We start from the raw sequence: 12,009 nt of genomic DNA on the forward strand, positions 1-12,009 counted from the left end.
CTGAGCCAGGAGGTGATCCGCATGGGGGCTGGCAGCAGTCAGCTTTATCATTACTATGGTTGCATAATGCTGCCTGTGAGCACTTGATTTTTATCCTTACTATATTCGCTATAACATTATCACATGGAATCATAGAATAGTAGCTTTGGAAGGGACCTTCTGGGTCATCTGGTCCAACCCCCTGCTCAAAGCAGGATTCACTAAATCATCCCAGACAGATGTCTGTCCAGCCTCTGTTTGAAGGCTTCCATGGAAGGAGAACTCGCCACCTCTCATGGCAGCCTGTTCCACTCATTGATCACCCTCACTGTCAAGAAGTTTTTTCTAATATGTCATCTGTGTCTCCTCCCATTCAGTTTCATCTCATTGCTTCTAGTCTTTCCTTGTGCAAATGAAAATAAAGATGATCCTTCTACAATATGACAGCCTTTGAGATATTTGTAGACAGCTATTAAGTCTCCTCTCAGTCTTCTTTTTTGCAAGCTAAACATTCCCAAATTCTGTAACTGTTCCTCATAGGACAGGGATTGCAGACCGGTCACAATTCTGGTCGCTCTTCTCTGAACTTGCTCCAGTTTGTTGGTGTTTTTTTTTTTTTTTAAATGTGGTGCCCAAAAGTGGACACAGTATTCCAGATGAGGTCTGACCAAAGAGTAGAGGGCAGTAATGACTTCACGTGATCTAGACTGTGTGCTTCTGTTAATACATCCCAGAATTGTATTTGCCTTTTTGCTGCTGAATCACACTGTTGATTCATGTTCAGTTTATGATCTTTTAGTATACCGAAGTCTTTTTCACATGTGCTGTTGCTTAGCCCTATTCCTCCCATTCTGTATATGCTTTTTTCATTTTTATTGCCCAGATGTAGTACTGTGCATTTTTTCCATGTTAAAAAACTATTGTTAGTTGCTGCCCACTACTCCATTTTTTAATATCTTTTTGAATCCTCTCTTCTTTAGTATTAGCTATCCCTCCTAGCTTTGTCATCAGCAAATTTAATCAGTTTACCCTCAATTCCTTAATCTAAATCATTGATAAAGATGTTGAACAATACAGGGCCCAGGACAGAGCCCCGTGGTACCCAACTTGAGACATTCTTCCAACTGGATGTGCAGCCATTTACGACCACTCTTTGGATCCGATCACTAAGCCAGTCATGAATCTATCTAAGGGTATGTGCACACGTTGCGGATTCTGCTGCGGATCTGCAGCGGATTTGGCTCTGCGGGTCCGCAGCAGTTTCTGCTGCGTTGTACAGAAACTTTTATATTCAATGCTAATTGAAAAACACCATGCACATGCTGCGGATTTTTGTGTGCGAATTAGCTGCGTTTTAAAATCCGCAGCATGTCAATCTTTGTGCGGATTCCGCACCGGTTTGACACCTGCTCCATGACCAGGTGTCAAAACGCAGGGGAAAATCGCAGGCTAATCCTCAGGTAAAACGCAGGTCTTTTGACCTGCGGATATACCTTTGTATTTAGCCAAATCCGCGCGGAAAAATCTGCAGCACAATCCGCTACCTGTGCACTCACCCTAACAGTTGCCTTGTCCATTCCATACTTAGTCATTTTTTCAATAAGGATGGTGTCAAATGTTTTGCTGAAGTCAAGATATACTATACAGTATTTTCCTGATCCTCCCAGTCAGTGATTCTGTCACAGAATGAATATAAGTTAGGCCTGTTTCACACTTCCGTTTTTGTGTCCGCCAAACGGATCCGTTTCCGTTTTTTTGACGGAAACTGATGCAAACGGATCCGTTTTTAAAAAACGGATCCGTTTTTTTGACGGATCCGCGGTAACCACTAATGGAAGTCTATGGGACAAAAAAAACGGATCCTGCAAAAAAATGGCGGATCCGTTTTTTTACGGAAACCAACGGATTTTGACGGATTTGGAAAAACGGAAGTGTGAAACAGGCCTTAGTCTGACATGATTTATAAGTTATTAACCCATGCTGACTCTGGTTAATCATTTAATTCTTATTCATGTACGTACGTATATGTTGTTTAATAATTTGTTCAAAGCTCTTACCTGGTATAGATGTCAGACTCACCGGTCTATAGTTCCCTGGGTCCACCTTCTTCCCCCCTTTAGAAGATGGGAACAACATTTGCTCTTCTCCAGTCTTCTGGGACTTCTCCTGATCGCCAAGAATTTTCAAAGATTATGTAGAGTGGTTCAAAAATTTCTTCTGCTATCTCCTTCAGTACTCTGGGGTGTAATTAATCTGGACTTGGAGACTTGAATTCATTTGTTAGCTAAGTATTTCCTCACTATCTTTCTGTTTATAGATATCCTGGATACTTTTATTCCTTTAACCCCTTTATGGTTGCACATTCATGACCGGGCCAATTTTTACAGTTCTGACCACTGTCTCTTTATGAGGTAATAACTCTGAAACGCTTCCATGGATCCCACTGATTCTGACATTGTTTTCTTGTGACATATTGTACTTCATGTTAGTGGTAAAATTTAATTCACATAACTTGCACTTATTTGTGAAAAAAACGGAAATTTAGCGAACATTTTCAAAATTTACCAATTTTCCAACTTTGAATTTTTATGCCCTTAAATCACAGAGATATGGCACACAAAAAACTTAATAAGTAACATTTCCCACATGTTTACTTTACACCAGCACAATTTTGGAACCAAAATTTTTTTGTGTTAGGAAGTTATAAGGGTTAAAAGTTGACCAGCGACTTCTAATTTTTGCAACACCATTTTATTTTTACGGACCACATCACATTTGAAGTCACTTTGAGGGGTCTATATGATAGAAAATACCCAAAAGTGACACCATTCTAAAAACTGCACCCCTCAAGGTGCTCAAAACCACATTCAAGAAGTTTATTAACCCTTCAGGTGCTTCACAGGAATTTTTTGAATGTTTAAAAAAAATCAACATTTGACTTTTTTTCACAAAAAAATTACTTCAGGTCCAATTTTTTTAATTTTCCCAAGGGTAACAGGAGAAATTGGACTGCAAACATTATTGTGCAATTTGTCCTGAGTACGCTGATACCTGATATGTGGGGAGGAACCACTGTTTCGGCGCATGGCAGAGCTCAGAAGGGAAGGAGCGCCGTTTGACTTTTTCAATACAAAATTGGCTGGAATTCAGATCGGACGTCATGTCTTGTTTGGAGAGCCCCTGATGCACATAACCCCCCACAAGTGACCCCATTTTGGAAACTAGACCCCCCAAGGAACTTATCTAGATATGTGGTGAGAACTTTGAACCCACAAGGGCTTCACAGAAGTTAATAACATGCAGCCATACAATTAAAAAATCATATTTTTTCCACAAAAATGATCTTTTCATCCCCAATTTTTATTTTCCCAAGGGTAACAGGACCCTAAAAGTTATTGTGCAATTTGTCCTGAGTACGCTGATAACCCCATATGTGGGTGTAAACCACTATTTGGGCGCATTGCAGAGCTTGGAAGGGAAGCAGCGCCATTTGACTTATTTGGCTGGAATTGAGATCGGACACCATGTCGCGTTTGGAAAGTCCCTGATGTGCCAAAACAGTGGAAACCCCCCACAAATGACATCATTTTTGAAACTAGACCCCCCCCCCAAGGAACTTATCTAGATGTGTGGTGAGCAGTTTGAACCCCCCCCAGAAGTTTACAATGCCTGGGCGTGAAAATAAAAAAAATAATTTTTCCACAAACATGATCTTTTAGTCCCCATTTTTTTTTATTTTCCCAAGGGTAACAGGAGAAATTGGACCTCAAAAGTTGTTCAATTTGTCCTGAGTACACGGATACCCCATATGTGGGAGAAAACTACTGTATGGGGACACGTCGGGGCTCGGAAAGGAAGTAGTGACTTTTGAAATGCAGACTTTGATGGAATGGTCTACGGGTGTCATGTCGCGTTTGGAGAGCCTCTGATGTGCCTAAACTGTTAACCCCCCCACAAGTGACCCCATTTTGGAAACTAGACACCCCCTACGGAATTTATCTACAGTTGTGGCCAAAAGTATTGACACCCCTGCAATTCTGTCAGGTAATACTCAGTTTCTTCCTGAAAATGATTGCAAGCACAAATTCTTTGGTATTATCTTCATTTAATTTGTCTTAAATGGAAAAACACAAAAGAGAATGAAGCAAAAAGCAAAACATTGATCATTTCACACAGAACTCCAAAAATGGGCCAGACAAAAGTATTGGAACCCTCAGCCTAATACTTGGTTGCACAACCTTTAGCCAAAATAACTGTGACCAACCACTTCCGGTAACCATCAATGAGTTTCTTGCAATGCTCTGCTGGAATTTTAGACCATTCTTCTTTGGCAAACTACTCCAGGTCCCTGATATTAGAAGGGTTCCTTCTTCAAACTGCCTTTTTTAGATCTCTCCGCAGGTGTTCTATGGGATTCAGGTCTGGACTCATTGCTGGCCACCTTAGAAGTCTCCAGTGCTTTCTCTCAAACCATTTTCTAGTGCTTTTTGAAGTGTGTTTTGGGTCATTATCCTGCTGGGAGACCCAGCTTTCTCACACTGGGCCCTACATTATGCTGCAAAATTTGTTGGTAGTCTTCAGACTTCATTATGCCATGCACACGGTCAAGCAGTCCAGTGCCAGAGGCAGCAAAGCAACCCCAAAACATCAGGGAACCTCCGCCATGTTTGACTGTAGGGACCGTGTTCTTTTTTTTGAATGCCTCTTTTTTTCTCCTGTAAACTCTGTTGATGCCTTTGTCCAAAAAGCTCTACTTTTGTCTCATCTGACCAGAGAACATTCTTCCAAAACGTTTTAGGCTTTTTCAGGTAAGTTTTGGCAAACTCCAGCCTGGCTTTTTTATGTCTCGGGGTAAGAAGTGGGGTCTTCCTGGGTCTCCTACCATACAGTCCCTTTTCATTCAGACGCCGACGGATAGTAATGGTTGACACTGTTGTACCCTCGGACTGCAGGGCAACTTGAACTTGTTTGGATTTTAGTCGAGGGTCTTTATCCAACATCCGCACAATCTTGCGTTGAAATCTCTTGTCAATTTTTCTTTTCCGTCCACATCTAGAGAAGTTAGCCACAGTGCCATGGGCTTTAAACTTCTTGATGGCACTGCGCATGGTAGACACAGGAACATTCAGGTCTTTGGAGATGGACTTGTAGCCTTGAGATTGCTCATGCTTCCTCACAATTTGGTTTCTCATGTCCTCAGACAGTTCTTTGGTCTTCTTTCTTTTCTCCATGCTCAATGTGGTACACACAAGGACACAGGACAGAGGTTGAGTCAATTTTAATCCATGTCAACTGGCTGCCAGTGTGATTTAGTTATTGCCAACACCTATTAGGTGCCACAGGTAAGTTACAGGTGCTGTTAATTACACAAATTAGAGAAGCATCACATGATTTTTCGAACAGTGCCAATACTTTTGTCCACCCTCTTTTTTATGTTTGGTGTGGAATTCTATCCAATTTGGCTTTAGGACAAATTCTTTTTGTGTTTTTTCATTTAAGACAAATTAAATGAAGATAATAACAAAGAATTTGTGTTTGCAATCATTTTCAGGAAGAAACTGAGTATTATTTGACAGAATTGCAGGGGTGTCAATACTTTTGGCCACAACTGTAGATGTGTGGTGAGCACTTTGAACCCCCAAGTGCTTCACGCACGGGCGTGAAAATAAAAAAATCATGTTTTTTTTTCCACAAAAATGATATTTTTGCCCCCAATTTTTTATTTTCCTAAGGGTAACAGGAGGATTTGGACCCCAAAAGTTGTTTCGCAATTTGTCCTGAGTAGGTTGATACCCCATATGTGGGGGTAAAACACTGTTTGGGTGCATGGCAGAGCTTGGAAGGGAAGGAGCACCATTTGACTTTTTCAATGCAGAATTGGCTGGAATTGAGATCAGACGCCACGTTGCGTTTGGAGAGCACCTGATGTGCCCAAACAGTGGAAACCCCCAATTCTAACTCCAACCCTAACCCCAACACAGCCCTAACCCTAATGGGAAAATGGAAATAAATAAATTTTTTTTAATTTTATTATTTTTCCCTAACTAAGGGGGTGATAACGGGGGGTTTGATTTACTATTTATGGCGGGGTTTTGTTTGGCAGCTGTCTCACGCTAAAAGACGCTTTTTATTGTAAAAATAGTTTTTGCATCACCACATTTTGAGAGCTATAATTTTTCCATATTTTGACCCACCGAGTCATGTGAGGTCTTATTTTTTGCACAACGAGTTGACGTTTTTATTGGTACCATTTTTGTGCATGTGACCTTTTTTGATCGCTTTTTATTTGGATTTTTGGGACGCAAAATGAACAAAAACCAGCATTTCAAGAATTTCTTTTGGGGGGTGCCTTTACACCGTTCCGCGAGCGGTAAAATTGATAAGGCGGTTTTATTCTTCGGGTCAGTATGATTACAGCGATACCTCATTTCTGTCTTTTTTTATGTTTTGGCGCTTTTATGCAATGAAAACAATTTTATATAAAAAAGAATTTTTTGCATCGCTTTATTCTGCAAGCTATAACTTTTATTTTTTCGCTGATGACGCTGTGTGGCGGCTCATTTTTTGCCGGACAAGATGACGTTTTCAGCGGTACCATGGATATTTATATCCGTCTTTTTGATCACGCGTTATTGCACTTTTTGTTCGGTATGATAATAAAGCATTATTTTTTGCTTTGTTTTTAATTTTTATTTTTTTAAGGGATTCGCTAAAGGGGTTAACTAATAGGACAGCTTTATAGGGCGGGTCGTTACGGATGCGGCGATACGAAATGTGTACTTTTTTGAGTTTTTTTTATTTCCAAAAAGTGAATTTATTAGGGAATATCTAATATATAAAGCTCAAAGTGTGTGTGTGTATGTCCGGGATAGGCATCCGCACCGTCACAGCTACAGCCACAAAATTTGGCACAGTCACACGTCTGGACCCCGAGAGCGTCCTAAGCTATGTTGTGAGGTGAAATTTTAACCCCGCGCGTTCCAATTCACCAAACAATTTTGCCCCTATCTACATACTGGGGGGAAAAGTGTGTGCGCGTCAAGCCCCGCCCCTCATTGTGATGTCATAATGCTTCTATTTGCATACTGGGGAAGCAGTGTGTGTGTATCAAGTCCCGCCCCTCATTATGATGTCACTATGGTTGCCATGGCGACGCTGATGTCATCAAAGGTTGCAAGCCCTGCCGCCGCTCATTATGATGTCATAATGGTTGACTATGGAATGGAGGATGTGTGATGAGTATATGGGCACCGGACTATGGGATGGAGGATATGTATGACAGGTATATGGGCACGGGACTATGGGATGGCGGATATGTATATGGGCACGGGACTATGGGATGGAGGATGTGTGATGGGTATATGGGCACTGGACTATGGGATGGAGGATGTGTGATGGGTATATGGGCACGGGACTATGGGATGGAGGATAATTATAATTTGTTATAACTAACCACAGTTAGTTACTATGCCCGGGCAGCGCCGGGCTCTTCAGCTAATATATAATTTTTTTTTTTAAATTTATTTAGCGATTTTTTTTATATTTAATTATTTTTACACTTTTTTTTAACTGTATTACACTGTCCCAGGGGGGACATCACTGTCATGTGACAGATCGCTGATCTGTCACATCACAGATTGCTGTGACATATCAGCAATATGACACAGGCACTGCAGAAGGCTTCCTCATGCCTGCGCTTTGCAGGCACTGAGGAAGTCGGCTCCCTGCAGGCCCCCGAAGGTCCCCGCTGCCATATTGGATTCGGGAACCTGCAGAGAAGCAGGCCTCCGCAGCAGCGCTGCACATCGCGCTGCTGCGGGGGTCGCAGGGAAGCACGGAGGGAGCCCCCTCCTTGCCGATGTTTTCCTAAACCCCCGGTACACTGCGATCGTGTTTGATCGCAGTATGCCAGGGGTTAGCGTGCCAGGGGCGCCCCTTACACATAGTGACGGGTGTCAGCTGTGATAATCAGCTGACACCCGACCGCGATCAGCGGCGCTCACCCTGTGAGCGCCGCTGATCGCTCTGACGTACTACCCCATCCATGGGCATAGGGGCCCGGGTCCCATGGACGGAATAGTACGTCAGATGTCAGAAAGGGGTTAATAGGAAAGTGAAGAACAGTTGATGTTACATTTCCTTTCTGAGAGAAAACAGATGCAAAATAGGAATTTAAAAGTTCGGTCTTCTCAACATCCTTACTTACCATTTCATCATTTTCATCCTGTAAAAATCCTATAGCATCTTTGACTTTTCTTTTACTTTTGACATCCCCAAAATAGTTTTTTTATTGCTTTTGATGTCTCTTGCAAGCATTAATTCATTGTCAGCTTTAGGTAATCTGATTCGTCCCCTGCAAGTTCTGCAGACTGCATTATAATCTTCTTTAGATATACCTCCCTCTTTCCATTTGATAAACATTTCTTCTTTTTTAGCATGCCTTCATCACACATAGAAGCCTCCATGTCTGCCTGATTTTTTTTTTTGTGTTTTAGTATTTCTATAGCATACACGGCAGAGCCAGCGCTCCTGTGTGTGGTGGCGTTGGGAATGAAGGCTGCCAGACAAACCATCATTCAGACAAAAATTGTCTCTTCGGTGTGGGATACCTTGAGTCAATATGAGATCAGTGGGGTCCTAACATCTGGCTGCCAGATGTGCTGGGGTAATTTCAACCATTGACCTCCATGGGAGAGAAACTGCCACCCCTGAGAATGGCCGTTGCAGTGTACAGAGTGGGGCTGTCCATAATCTGAACACTACTTTCATCCAGGCACTGCAGGAGCTGCAGACAGCTAATCATTGGGTTGTCAGGTGTCGGAACCAACCGCTGAACTGATAAAGATAACTTAGATCCTGGATAACACCTATTTTGTATTTAAAACTTCTCCCTGAGAAACCCCGGACCGTAGAAAGCAGTTTCCTTGAGTTACTGCCTCATACTCAGGAACCAGCTTTCCGGTGGCAATAGTTTAATGAAACCTATTAAACATATATTGACCGAGGAATCGGCCCAGATAGGTTAAAAAGCCAATCTTTCAGGGCCTTTGGTCACTGACACAGCCTCTTCCCCATCCCAAAACAAAGTGTCATCAATTGCATCCATTGCAGGGGTGGGGCTTGTCCCTGCTGTACTGAGCATGTGCCAGTTGTGAGTTTCCACATATTCGGAGTATAAGCTCCCTTCTCGCTGTGCTCAGTGGGGACAGAGGTTGTGATTGTTTTCAGCCCCAGCCCCCTGTTGACTGCTCATTTGAGTATCCCGGCATGCACTGGCGATTCACACATGAAGCATCATCAAAAGAAAAATGGGTAACAAAAATAAAATAAAGAAGTTAGATTAGGGAGGGCACAGGACTTAAATCATATTAGAAAAACTACTAAATAGACATTTAGGATGAAAATCCTTATTGGTTTTGGATCACCCCTTTAAAGGGATTGGCCACTTTTACTTGTTAGTACAGCTGTCCTCACACATTGACCAGCACTTTTCCTCAGAATGTCTACTAATAGAAGAGCATGTGACCAGACCCGCCACTCAGCCTCCTCCAATAGAAAAGCAGCTTTTCCACGTGAGGTGCTACAATTGGAGAAGGTTGATGAGCGTGTCTGGTCACATGCTCCACCACCACCAGCCATTCTAAGCGCAGAAGTGAGGAAATTTGCGCTGCCAGCAAGTCTGGGGTCCTGTGTTCAAATCCCACCAGGGATGACATCTGCAAGGAGTTTGTATGTTCTCCCCCTGTTTGCGTGAGTTTTCTCAGGGTTCTCCGGTTTCCAAAGACATTGATAAGGAATGTAGAAAGTGAGCCCCAATGGGGCATTGATGTCTATGGAATTAATGGCGCTGTATAAATGATTGTAATATATATAAATCCAAATATAGTGTCACATGGCAGCCATTAAGTTATATGACTGTCAAGTAAATGCAGGGATGGCTGAATTCAGAAACAGGACTGGACCTGTTTGTACACATTTGAGCAAGGTGTCTTCTTCATGAGACGGCCTCTTTGAGATGTGTGTTTTGTGAATTGAGCCTTCCATATGTATTTCAAGCTTTAGGCATCATGATGGATGAATTCCACAGTAAGGGCAGAGACACACTGGCGAATTTTTCATCCGAGAATCAGATCGTAAAACTTGCCCTATCCGGCACCTCTCCTGAGCTTGACAGCTGCATAGTAATCCATCACGCTGTCATGCTCAGGTCAGAACAGGTGCCGGCCAGTCCGTGCTATGCTATGCGATTATCGCATGAGGAATTTGGCAGTGTGACTCCCAGGGCTGTGGAGTCGGAGTTAGTTTTGGTTGGAGTCGGTAGAAATGTACCGACTCCGACTCCAGCTTTAAAAAAAATGTATTAATATTTCATAATTGAACTTTCATATGAATTTTATAAATGTTACTCAAATATATATGATCTATCAAACTATGAACAACAGTGATAAGCAGTTCTGCTGGAGATAGAGACATTTCTTACTTCTTGTGTGTCACTGTTCTCCACTGCCCTTATCTAATCTTATATTTGGTTAACCTCATGCTGCCCCAACCCCCCTACTTACAATGTATGAAACTGAAAGTGAAAATGTGTTGCAAATTCTTAGTAGTAAAGCTCCTCCTCTAGACTAGATCATACTAGGTGTGCGTCTTCCAAGCATCTCACAGCTGCCTGCTACTCAGAAGAGGAAGACTGTAAGAAGTATTATCCTTTCAACAAACTTTGCATCAGTTAACTATGAGTACATGAGGAATAATAACAGTATTACTGACCACTATATCAGTTGTACGACCTGGCAATAATTTTGTACAATTGTTTTTAGGAAAAACAATTGTCATTTGGATTGTGAATGCAGAATTAAAAACCTGAGAATGTCAAAGAAGCATCACATTAAATCAGCTGTATTTGAACATTTCACCATCACTCAAGATAGAAAACATTATGTCTGTCAGTGTATGACAAATGATCCAGACGAAAACAAATGCTGTGAAGCCAAGATGAGTGCATATTCAGGCAAAGATAAAAATGCTCCTACCAGAGCTTCTAATCTAAAGAGACATTTACAGCGCTTTCATCCAGAAGTACTGAAAGCAGTGGATGAGAAAGACTGCATCCAAACCATTGAACCAGTGCCCAGCTCTTCCAGCCAAACAAAGGAGCAGAGAATTTTGCAGCCATCAGTTGCAAGATATTTTGTCAGTGACAAAGTTACTGTGACAATGATAGTAGATACATTTAAAAAACAGATCATAGAGCTTGTTGTAAAGGATAGTGTGCCTATTTCATTATTTTCACGACCAGCTTTTATGTGTCTGAATGGGGAAATGGCCCGCAAGCTTGGTGTTTCTCTGGAGAGAGAGAGTATTAGAAAATTAGTAATCGAAGAAGCTTTTAAACAAAAGGAAGAACTTAAAAAAACTCTCAAGGGACGCTTTCTGTTTCTTAAAATGGATGCCTGCACAAGTCACAGAGTGAACTATTTTGCCATCAATGTCCGATTTGTTTGTGACAAAAATGAAATAGTTACCAAGACATTGGCAGTAAAAGACACCAAAGCTCATCACACCAGTGAGTTTCTCCAGGTCTTGGTGGAAAAGGTTCTGCAAGACTATGAACTTAAAAAAGAGCAAGTTCTTTCTGTCGTAACTGACAATGCTTCAAATATGATAAGTACTATTAAGCTAATGAATGAGAGTAATGATGGTGACCAGCAGCTAGAAGAACATTCTGGGTCCACAAACACAGAAATGTTTGAAATAGAGGAACACAGTATTGTAACTGAGGAGCAAACTGAAGTTGCTTCAGATGAACAGCAACATGATAGTTTAGATGATCTTGTTGAAACTGTGTCAATATGTTCTTTCATTCATCACATGCGCTGTGTTGTGCATACGCTACAGCTGGCTATAAGAGACAGTCTGCAAGAAGGACATGCTGCTGCACTGATTGGCAAGGTGAGAAAATTGGCTACTGTTGCCAGAACCCCTAAAGTTGACTCAATTTTGAAGAGACGTGCTGGAAAAGGGGCAATT

General features: G+C 41.8%; 1 protein-coding gene across 4 annotated transcripts in view; it reads left to right on the forward strand.

Moving 5' to 3' along the window:
* The window catches only part of SPEN (spen family transcriptional repressor), a 134,373-nt gene that overhangs the window by 26,556 nt on the left and 95,808 nt on the right, over window positions 1-12,009 (forward strand). The window lies entirely within an intron of this gene.

This window comes from Dendrobates tinctorius, unplaced genomic scaffold (genome assembly GCF_039654945.1).
Source record: "Dendrobates tinctorius isolate UK_male_01 unplaced genomic scaffold, ASM3965494v1 ptg000028l, whole genome shotgun sequence".
NCBI lineage: Eukaryota > Metazoa > Chordata > Amphibia > Anura > Dendrobatidae > Dendrobates > Dendrobates tinctorius.